We start from the raw sequence: 12,500 nt of genomic DNA on the forward strand, positions 1-12,500 counted from the left end.
TACCGTTATTGAATCTGGAGGTTTCAAATAGTTATCTATCTGAAATATCTGACCCTCTCATAACTTTATGTATAAAAATAATCATATACAGCATATCATAAAGTATTCCTATGATCTTTAATAATTTAAAGTTTATCAAAGCTTTTTATTATGTCCACAAATATAATATCCACTTACGGATTTCAACTCATAATTTTTCTGGAATCGGACTCACCGATTATGTCATGCTGATTATCATTTTGGCGCATTACTTTGTAATTCATAGTAAATTTTGGCAATGCTTTGAGTAATTGTTGTTTTCATTATAAACCAAAATTTTTCTTGCTGGTTCTTCATGTCAGCATCAATACCTCTAAAGCTTTACCAATTCAGTATGTTCCCCATTAAATGTGTAACCCCACTTTTTACAATAATTATTATCTGTTTATATATTTTATCTTCTATGTATTTCATGTTATATGTAACAACTTTCTTTCGGCTTGCATAGCCCATGAGCTACCTTTAATTCTTTAGCTGTTGAAATCTCCCTCCTGCTCTTCTTTTTCCCAAGTACATTTTGCCTTTTCATAAATACATCTTTATTATCCATTTTACACTTTCTGTTGAATCTCATCTCTTTACATAAGTATTGTTTTGCGACGTGTTCCGATATATATGTATTTACGTTGTGCATCCATCTACCACCTGGCGTCCTTCACTTCTTCTTTATATTCTGTTTTCTGTATATTCTGCATTTACTTCTTTAGCGGAGTTTTAATCAATTCTTTGGCTGTTTATTCACTCTTCGTTCTGTGTTTACTTATTTCCAGGTATTTAAACCAGATTTATAATAACATTGGTAAACTCACTCGTAGCATAAAGTTTTGTTTTTCATTTTCGCTCACAAATTATAATAGACGTACGGTTTCCTTTATGTTTATCATATCCTCGTTGAATCACTAGCAATATTATGTTCTCTGTCTGAAGTAAAAGAAACTTCTGGCAAATGAAAATTTCTATGATTACTACACCTGCATATCGATCCTTAAATACTAAATTACGTCTTAATCGGAATACAATACTACTTACAAGCATGCATCGAGCTAGATGTAGTGTGAGTCATTTGTGAAATATTACCAATCCATACCTCCCTTTCTGAACCAAGATATGCTACACTTTTCACCTAGAAAATAGGTATCGTTCACATTTCACGCATGAAATAAGGCTCATACACCGCTCTCATTAACAATAATGTTATAATCTATTCTCACAATATATCAAGCAGAAATGTTCGCTATAAACATATACAATATGAAAGATGAGGCATTGTAACGGAACACAAAAGTGTTCGCTCAATTCTGCTGTAATTTAGGGGAGCAGAATAGTCTTTAAAAATAAAGTTTTATATATTCTGTTTCATATGTCAATGTGTATGGTTGCATTTCGATGCATACACATTTCTGCCAGCTTATATATGCGTTATAGTGTAGAAAATATGAAGTATTAAGCTATACGTGCAGGGGTGGCCATAGACGTAGGAGAGGCTGTAGGCGGAGGAGTGGCTGTGTGCTAAGTAGCTTGCATACTAACCACATGGTCCCGGGTTCAGACCCACTGCGTGGCACCTGATGCGAGTGTCTTCTAATATAGCCTCGGGCCAACCAAAGCCTTGTGGGTGGATTTGGTAGACGGAAACTGGAAAAAGCCCACCGTGTGTATATGTATGTGTGTGTGTGTGTGTTCGTATCCCACCATCGCTCGACAACCAATGTCAGTGTGTTAACGTCCCCGTAACTTATTGGTTCGGCAAATAAGAGAGCGATAGGATAAGTCTAGTCTTACAAGGAATAAGTCCTGCGGTCGATTTGTTCGACTAAAGGAGGTGCTCCAGCATCGCCTCAGTCAAGTGACTGAAACAATTAAACGAATAAACGAATGAAAGAATTCATTATAAATAAACTTTCGTTGTAAAGATATAAATTTTATTAAAAATTCAAAGCTAGGATCTGTACAAGGCTTTTTGATTGGACATAACTCGTAAGTCGAGTAGAGTCTTCCGCAATCGGACTATCTTGTTCTATATGGAAACTATTCAATATATATGTTGCATTTGGGGAAGGTTCAAAATCACTGAAAGGATGGAATTAAATATATAAATATTAAATACCATTGTACAAGCAATGATTTCAACGTTATTGATGCCGTAATTGGATGTGCATTAATTTGTGGTCAATTTGTTATATGTGGGTTAATATGAATGGACACAGATTCAATTTGCACATATATGCCCATGCTGGTTGATATATTGATTTGAGATGTATATATATATATATATATATATATATACTAATATGAATTCATTTAATTTCATGATACAGAGACACCACTTTATTCTTTATAGCAACTACCCTATAGTTCAGTATCTGAGAACGTTCTTCTGACTGTCTTTTATTCGGTTCGTCTGATGATAACCTAAATGATATATATATATATGTATATATACGTGTATGAGAGTGTGTCAGGATACGTGTTTGCTTCTGTGCGTGTGTGCATAAATATATATGCATAAATATATAAATATGTATATATGTATTTGCATATATGTATATATATATATATATATATATATATATATATATATATATATATATATATATATATGTGTATATATATATATATATATATATATATATATATATATATATATATATATATATATATATATACATATATATACATATATATATATACATATATATACATATATATATATATATATATATATATATATATATAAATTGCTAGCCACTACACATTCTTTGTTTCTTCTCTCCTTGTTTCTTTCTGTGTTCCTTTCTTTGGAAGAGCTTAGCCTCAAAACGTTAAAGACTTTTTCACTTCCAGAATGTCATATTAATACATCTGTTTGTTGTCTACACTACGTCTTTTGTTTCTTTTTTGTGAATTCTCCTTATATATGTATACATAAGTATAAATAAAATAAATGAAACCTTTTAAAGCCTAGCCAGGCTCATGGGCCCGGTTTCCCGGTTTCAATGGCGTATGTGTTCCCCAGCTGGGTCTGTTCTGACGCAAAGGCTACTGGATACAAATTCTTTTAAGATATCTGGAGTATCTTATGCCACATGTTAATTTCTTCCATATGGAGAACATATACTACTTTTTCTTTTTACATTACCGAGATAAACATACATGGGTATTTAATTTATGTATCAGCGTGTATTTCTCAAAACATGGTGCGCAGGTTGCTGGTTTTAGATTATAGAATCAGGTGAGGATACTGTTTATTGGTATTAATTAATAAAATACTTAGGTCTTATAACATACATACGTTCTTCTCCTTAACGATGTCTGATGTGTAATACTTTGTATGTAGCATAAGTATACGTTCCATATTTGTCATAGGAAATGTGTTATATGATGTGTTCTGTTATTAACCTGTTAATACTTCGCTATATTAAATTAGGAGAATTCGCATAATAATCTAACTACAAGGTAATTTATTATGTCCATTAAAGGAACTGCCTTGAATAACTTCTACAGCATGTAATAAAGTTACAGATGTATTCCCTAGATAATACTCATATGTATACGTGCATAGCACCTACAACATACGTTCATAAGTCATTAGATACGCGAACAATCCGCACTACGACAGCAGTTACCATTTTAAAAGCAACGCCAGTTATTCACTTTCAGAAAATTGTACCCTTTATGGAAAGCCATAAATAAATATTAGAATTCTGCAGCAGCAAAATTATACTGGTGTCGATAACAAAGAATATAATCAGCTATGACTTCAACCATATTATCACCGAGCAATCAGATGTCACAATGAGAATGAAGGTCTATCGGTAGATTTGAATGCAATTTAATGCAGAATGAAACAATAACATGGACATTAATGGAGTAAGATGAGATGTTAGGCAATCTCTGACTCAATTTCCCTTCCTGTTTGTTAATTTAACTTGCCGAATGCAAAGGCATTAAGGCAATTATTTTGAAGAAATTAAATAAACATTGGTTTTATGAGGCTTTTGTATTTGGGGAGCTACAAGAAAATTGCAAATGATGGAAACTTATCAAATTTCTGTAGAAATGCATAGATCTGATAATATGAAGGAATATAATACTTACTACAAGAAACAAAAGTCAGAAGCTGGTTTAAATTAATTCACAATCATTTCTACTCGCAAAACCTGTCTACCTTTGGTCGGCAAATTATTTTAACGTTATAGGAAAGCTTCAGTGGATTGTGTATGCTACTACCAATGTATTCTTTATTCATCTTTCAACATATGAAAACTAAACGGGCGTAAACATTTAACTCAACAACAAAAATTCTACATAGTGCTGAAAATAATTATTAAATTTCAGCCAATCATATTCTTGTAAATTTTAGAAATTAATACCAAACAATTTTATATACTTACATCAAACATACTGTTGTACCACTGCAAAGTGAAGATTGCTACAATACATACTTCAGCAAGTGATTCAGAAAATATATATAAAATAAGACCACTTGGAATTTATGCCATGCAATAACTACGTTGTATTGATTCATGCTATAAATAAGGTGGTTTTTTGAATTACATGAACTAAAAGCCGGAGTGGAATGGGATAGACAACCTGCATCAATTAGCTATGTAAGCAGGTAGTAATTTAATATTGTACTTATTTCTAGTGCAAGTTTTGAAGAGTGCAGTTAGATTTTAACAGTTATTTTTTCGAAGCTATAATGGAAGTTACAAATGAGCAGACTCGGCAATTTTTTCTTTATGATTTTAAGAAAGGTAATAATGCAACGGAATGTGCGAGGATATTAATGCAGTATATGGGAACCGGACAATACGCGTAAGACAGTGTCAACGGTGGTTCCAGAAATTTCGAGCTAGTTCCCATCTTAACTGTTGAGAAACTAGCAGAGAAACTTGGATTTGGTCATTCAACCATTCATCGACAACTGTGTGGTTTAGGAAAAGTCAGCTAATTGGGTCAATGGGGTCCTCACAATCTTTCCGAATCTAATCGCGCGCAGAGAGTGAATGTGTGCTCTGTTTTACTGTCACGTCTCACGAATTAACCAGTTTTGGACGGAATAGTGACTGGTGACGAGAAATAGGTTCTCTATAAAAACGTCAAACGCTGAAGACAGTGGGTAAAGAAAGGAGAAACACCCCCAACCAGGCTAAAAATGTTCTTCACCGGCGTAAGGTGTTGTTATCTGCTTTGTGGGATATGAAAAGTTTAATACACTTTGAACTTTTAAACCCAAACCAGAAGATAACAAAGGAGGTTTACTGAAAGCAATTCTGGTTTTAGATGGTGATGCGTGTAATAATTACATTAAATATCTTCCCCTCAAAAAATGATGAATTACAAAATTGTCTTTCCTCTAAAGTATAATTTAATGGATTTTAATGAGTGACATAATTTAGTGCTTAAGAGATGGTTACAATATGTAGAAGATAGCGTGATGAGTAACATTCCAAGTTATGGTGGCTATCTTTATTGCAGAGGGAATACAGAATACTACCACATATGCCAACGATTAAGTATGTATTTTAATGAACCTTGGATAATCTCTCTCGCTCTCTCTCTCTCTCTCTCTCTCTCTCACTCACACACACACACACATACACAGACACCATGCCTTCTGCCTCTCTTTTTATGTTCTTAGTATATAAATGCTTTGTCTTTTGGATATAATGTAAACCAACTGATTGGTGGAATATTTGATTGAGGAAATAACAAGCAAGGGACAAACATATGACCTCTTATCTGCAGCCGATTAGTTTGACACTACCATAATGGTTTATTAATTTTTTGAGAGTATTTGATGTTCAGACTGTGCTCTGATTCAGCGTTTATCGGGAAAAAAAAAACAAAAACAGATACGGTGGTAAACTTTTCGAGAATTATCACGCGTATTTTCCGAGGCTGATCGCCAAACATACTTCTCACGCTTCGAGATAAGTCTTTAGTTGTATGGTTTAAGTAGATCCCACTAAGTAATCTTTCAATTTTGTTAATATGTATTTTCCCAATAACTTCTCATTTATGAAAAGGAAATTTGTTACTGGGATACACCGGTTTAAATAAAATGAGCAAAGCAGACAGATACTCATTGGTCTATCTAGCGTGAATTCACTTGACATCTAATTGTATTATTAGAATGCGATCTAAGCGACAATTCTACACAATTTTAGTTTATGAAGTTGAACTAGATACCACAGATTAGACTAGAAGTAGATTCTGTTAAAATATAAACACATAAAGAAATAGATTGCAGAAAAAAATAAAACAACTCTTTTAAGAAAATTACTTCGCAGAATAGTAGTTTTATTTCACTTATTTATTACCGTATTTTAATTCAGTACAAAACAAATTTAGGTCTGTGGTTCAATTGTTAACGAATTAATGGCTTGTATGTAATTGACAACTGAAGTCCATTACTTGAATTCATTTAGGAAAAAGATCAATCTCACGCAATTCTCCATCCATTGTGTAGCTAAATGTATCAGATAATCGTAAGAAAAAGAAAATCTCACAATAAGAAGAAAAATGTTCAATGCATACTCAATACATTTTCTCATCCATTAAATAGTAACTGGCAAATATAAAACAAAAAGAAAACGCAATCGCCGAAATAGATAACAATCGAAAGCATTTCCTTATTAATTTCAACGCTTCCTCGATTTTCTTCATTGAATGATGTAAACACATGCTTGAAAGATCGTGTTAAATAGTACATTCCTCTTTTAGTTTAATTTAGATTCATGCGATATCACTTTCACTGACAGTATGCTAGGGTAACAGTCATCACCATAACCGACATTATCATCATAGTTATCATTTGCTTCATCTGATTTAACTCATCATCATCATCATTATCATCGTTAACATAATTGAAATCGCTAAAAGTGCTACGTTAACCCGTACAACTAACACGCTAACTAACCCTTCAGTGAGAACCTTGTTTAAACAGATAATTTTAATATCACAAGTGTTTAATTGAAGCATGACACAGAATCATAAAACGGTACATTACTTAATCATACACTGTTTCTCAACATTATATAGTATATGTAACAGCAATACGTCCAGCTGACACAATTAGTACAAATACGAACAATAAAGTTACGCTTTACATTGACTTCAGATAAAATTATATCGTAAAACCTATTTTACGAAAGAAATATTCACCAACGATACACCTCAACATTCGAAATAATGCTATCTACTATTTTATCGACTTAATTGGGTGGATTTGGTTCACTAATAAATGGCAAATGATGAAACTTTTGACAAAAATATTCACTTGGTTTTTCGCCTAGTGGCTGTGTACAAGGGCATGGATTGGTCAACTGGCTTGTGAAACTAATTGGAAAGAAAAAATATATATATATACTTTTGAAATCCACGGATAATCCCTATCAGAAATAGAGAGTGACATACACAAAGTTCTCAGAAATTAGTAACTTAAATATTTTTGTTAACTTATTTACTTTATCAAAAGCAATTTCAAAAAACAACATATTTGTGCTTTAGTAAGAATGTGAGGTTGTCCATCGCTCATTGAAACAACGTACGGAAGAGAAACATATAGGAAATATCGAGAGATATCCTTTCGATCGAGGAAGAAATATTATACTTGAGGACGAAATACTGAGCCAAAGTACATGATTAAGTAGTTACAGACACAACTGTAAAATTAGATACTTATGTCTCAGTGGTTAAGAGCGGGAAATAAAATAGTTCTTTGAATTCCTTTGAATTTATGTGGGTCTGTAGCTTCTCGAAATATACGCATTCAAAATTAGATGGTTGGTTAGCTGAGGGATAAAGAGTAATGAAATGTGGCAGGGAATTTATAAATCCTAATCAATCCAAACGCCACAAGGCATACGAGTCCATATACCTTTAAAAGGTGCCGGAACAAACTAGAAGTGTGACAGTTTATAGGACAATAAAATGACTAGTATGTATGACATAGTAAAAGGTTCTTCAAAGCTACATGTTTTCAAAAACTGGGAAGGACATGAGGGAAAATTGAAAGTAGTGTGGTGCATTTCATGGGCCAACTAGGTTAGCACGCTCTAGATTCTAGAGTACTGTTAGTCAGTGTTCAGGAAATGCTGGAGGAGTCATCTCCTGCTCCTGTTTAGGCAACAATTGAAATGTGACAGGTTTTTCATCCGTACCACCCATAAATACCACACCTTCATTATATAAGTAGCCGGAGCTACAAGAGAACTAAGAATAAAAGAAAACAACGTAGAATATACTTTACTAGAAAATGCATGTATGCTTAGAATAGAAGAGTAAGCAAATACAGTTCAGTGAAAAGAATGAAGATGGTCCTATAATGGCCAGGCAAACGCCATAGTTCTCTGTGTAGTACGACCGAAAAAAAGAAGTCGCAGGGAGATATGCATAGTATTTCGGCTCGTAGATTTCGGAGCGAGATATTTTCGGAAGACTCCTTTAAATATGCAAAAGAGATATGAAAGAAATTCCTTGGAGTATTTCTAATCAGCCCAACTCAAAATATATTCGTGGAGCATTTAATTGCTGTACATTAGCTATATTCTACTGTTTGCTTAGATTAACATTCTTCGGGATACATTCATACCTTTGAGTTGGGTAAAATAAAAACCAGCCAATTCCACTGATTGAGTAAATTAACCAAATCTCAAGCCAAACTTTGAAGCCTTGCGCCAACAATTAGATATTATTAGCTATTATATTGAAAAGCGATATTTGGCAAGGTCAATTGGAAAATTAAATGTATAAGTCAAAATTTATGTCAGTGTTTATATACCGATCTATATTCTAATGTTTTATATACTTTGATTTATTGTGAGCAATAAATAAGCTATTACATCTTTTTAGTACTTGGCGCACACTTTATTACAATCATTAGCAAAATATATTGCTTAAAATTAGCCCAGTTCTTTGTACGTTTTATGAAGTTAATTCTGCGAAACAAAGACTGTATATATTTCAAACAATTGAAAGTAATAAAATTGCGTTTCTCTCAAAATATTTTGTTTAATTCTTATCCAAAATTTGTAAGATGATTGAAGATAATTGATATGAAGTTATTGTTGTATATCCTTTCAAATACACCATAGTATTATTTAAGACAGCCATACCGATATCATCTCATTGCAGAATTTTTCTATTTAACGCGACAAAATATTTGTCATATTTTCTCCTTTACAGAGGAATGTATCTGTATTCACTGAGACATCAGCTCCAATATTGAAAAAAAGGGACAGACGGTTTTGCTTAAATTTGAAATAAAGACACTGACGTCTCCGGGGTTAAAAGTTAGTAGTTAGAGATTTCTAATAGAGAAAATTTCGAACAGAGAAGCATTATACGGTGCGACGTACAGAGCGAATACAATATACTGCTGAGAATTTAAAAGTGTATGTTTGCGTATGACTAAAAAGGATAAAGTTACTTCCTGAATCATATAGACTCTTAGAGCTGGTTGTTCTAATTTTCTAGGGTTAGACGGGACTCCCGGCTGCTCTGGTGCATGGCTACTCATTTTTGCCCGCTGAGTAGACTGGATTGACATGGAGTGTGAGTGAAATAGAGTGTTTTGCTCAAGAGCATAATGCATTGCCCAATTCAAGAATCGAAACGATGATCTTACAATTAGGATCCCAACATGCTAACCACTAAACTACACACCTCCACGGGGGAAATTAAGGAAAAGGAAAATAACTTTTGTGATGTCCTGTGAATTCTGTACACGATTCTAAGTGTTCCTTTACAATTCCAAATCCTGTTCTGGGTGCATATTAATGTATATGTAACCTGTATATCACGCTAACTCGTGACTTAACTGATTATTATCTTTTCCTTCTCTCTCTTATAGTTACAGACATGTAGTTATATATTTATGCCGCTCCCATTCTCTCTTTCTCCCTCCCCCCTCTCTCTCTCTCTCTTTGTATATATATATATATATGTGTGTGACGCATTTATTTGTATATAAACTTCTACGGTCACAAATACACGATTATGCATTAAGTTATTGAGCTACTCAATTACATGTAGCGCAATACATTCTCTGTCTACTGAACACGTTCAATAATACCTGGAAAGGTCATTGGCTAGAAAGTTACGCATAGAATAAACATGGTGAAACAGTTGCTATACACAGCCGAATCCCCGAAAAATTAGATTCTCTTTCTTCTGATAGAAAGGAAAAGCTAAATAAAAATAAAATCAGAGAAATTACGAGGTTATTCCATACCATGTACAGGCGCATGGATGATCTGGAATCTGTACCGGTCAATGAGTGCAGAGTAATTCTGACCCCATAGCAACAGGTTAGTGGTCACCTCAACGATCCTTCTTTTAGTCACAATCTAGCAGCGGCAGCCTTGGCTTTTCCAACTGACCTCATTCCAACCATTCCTATTGTAGCAAGACTGAATCCGCTGCAACAGACTACTAAGGTGAGAATCTGCATCAGTCATAACGACAGGCGACTACTACTACTACTACTACTACTACTACTACTACTACTACTACTACTACGACTACTACTGCTGCTGCTGCTGCTGCTACATGAACAGCACTGATAAAAGATTCTCTCTCTCATACGTTCCATAGCAAATTACGTATATGGCCCACTTCCACTTGAAAAAAAAAAACCTGCCGACGGCATTTTCAAGGCATTGCATCTGAAAATTTGGTTTCAGCGGCAGCAACAACAAATGTTACTACCTCTTTTCTCATCCTCCCTTATGCCCTAGATGTATAAAGAACCCCTTCACTGCAAATACTGTCCTAGATACAGGGTCTGTAGGCCGGACCTTAATAAGGTTGCAGAAAAAGTAACAGGTTTGCCTTCTTCCACTCTAAACTTTGTCACAATTCTCTGACTGTAAGTATATACCCGAAACTGGTGATCTGAAAGACAAAAAATAAATGATAGACAAACAGCAAAGAAAAGAAGATGCAGCCACCCCTCACCTCCAAGCATGGACCATAAAATAATTTCAGCCATTGAGGAAAACTTCAACAACAAGCAAAATAAGCAAGCACGACGTATCACCGGTTCAATTGATTAATCAAAGAGAAATTTATTTTTCACTGACCTACCCGGAAAATTTGAAAGCGGACCTGTGCCTGTAGATTCAATAGTCTGTCAGCAGTCAGTTGTTAAAAAATCTTGGACCCCCATACACACTATCAACCAGAATATCACTCCTCTCAATTAATCCTGTACATAAACAGCCTACAGTGAATAAAACAAAATGCGTAAATCAAGGTTTTTGACAAAAATCATCGAGACTTCGTTTCGACATTCTTACGAGAATGTACGATGCATAAACCGTCATTCATAATGGAGAGTTTCATATATTGAGAGTTGGTTTGCTGCAATAACCCACTGTATTTTTTCCTTATCGTAACGATAAACCACCTAAACAACACTGACATGTATGCTGAGCTGCTGTAAAAGAAAATTTCACTACCATCTGTGCCGAAATAAAAAGAAAAACAGCCATTTTTCTTTCATGATGTCTTTGCCGTGGATGCCAATAATATGATTCGCTATGGCTACTATGAATGCATGACAACAGTGTTAATAGTGTAACAATTGTTCGTCTCTATAGGCGTCTCCGGATCGTCTGCAGTGCTTTTAAGAATGCCTCAACAAAGTCTAGTTCTTTCTCTCAAAGCATAACTCTGCGAACGTTAATGACAGGTGATTTTAACTCTCCTTATTTATACTAGTCTAAAAATACCATGAAACTAGATAGCAGCATCTCAACTCCAGACAAAGCTATCTAGTTTAATGGATAAATTTTTCTATCCCGAATTGTGCTTCAGCCCCCCCAAAAAAGAGAACAAAAATATTTTGGAAATGATATTAAAAAACGACTATATATTCATCCATAACATATCGGTTAGCCAAAACTGAACTAGAGACTCCACCTCCCGTGCAAGCATTCGATAACATTAATCTTCACAAATAGACCGGGGTGCAATTAGATAAGGTCTGTCGATTTTTAGCTGCTTCTTCACTCACGCTTTCTCTGATACTGAAGCAACGTAGCAAAAACTCACAAGCACAAAGAGAAGCAAGCACTGGAGAAAGAATGACAAAACACCCACAGGTAACTCAAAAGACTCAGTAAAAGAACAAAAACAAAACAAAAAAACAAATTAAGCAAAACTAATTAAAATGCTACCACCGACAGACAGCATCGACAACGAACAGTAATAAGAAGGCTTGAATTTGGAAAATATCGTCTGCAGAGCAGAACAGCATGAAACGTATGTGAACAACCAAAGGGTTGCAGAGGAAAATTAGTTTATAAAATATATCTAACAGCGTCCAAAAGTGTTAAAGGTTCCATTCATTTGCCAACAATCATAGGACCGCTGTCGTATGATAACTTTTATCTGTGGTCCATTGATGAATGACGGTAAACTCATAGACTCTGGTAAAGCGAATGCGTTGA

This window comes from Octopus bimaculoides, chromosome 2, assembly GCF_046866305.1.
Source record: "Octopus bimaculoides isolate indiv1 chromosome 2, ASM4686630v1, whole genome shotgun sequence".
Classification (NCBI taxonomy): domain Eukaryota; kingdom Metazoa; phylum Mollusca; class Cephalopoda; order Octopoda; family Octopodidae; genus Octopus; species Octopus bimaculoides.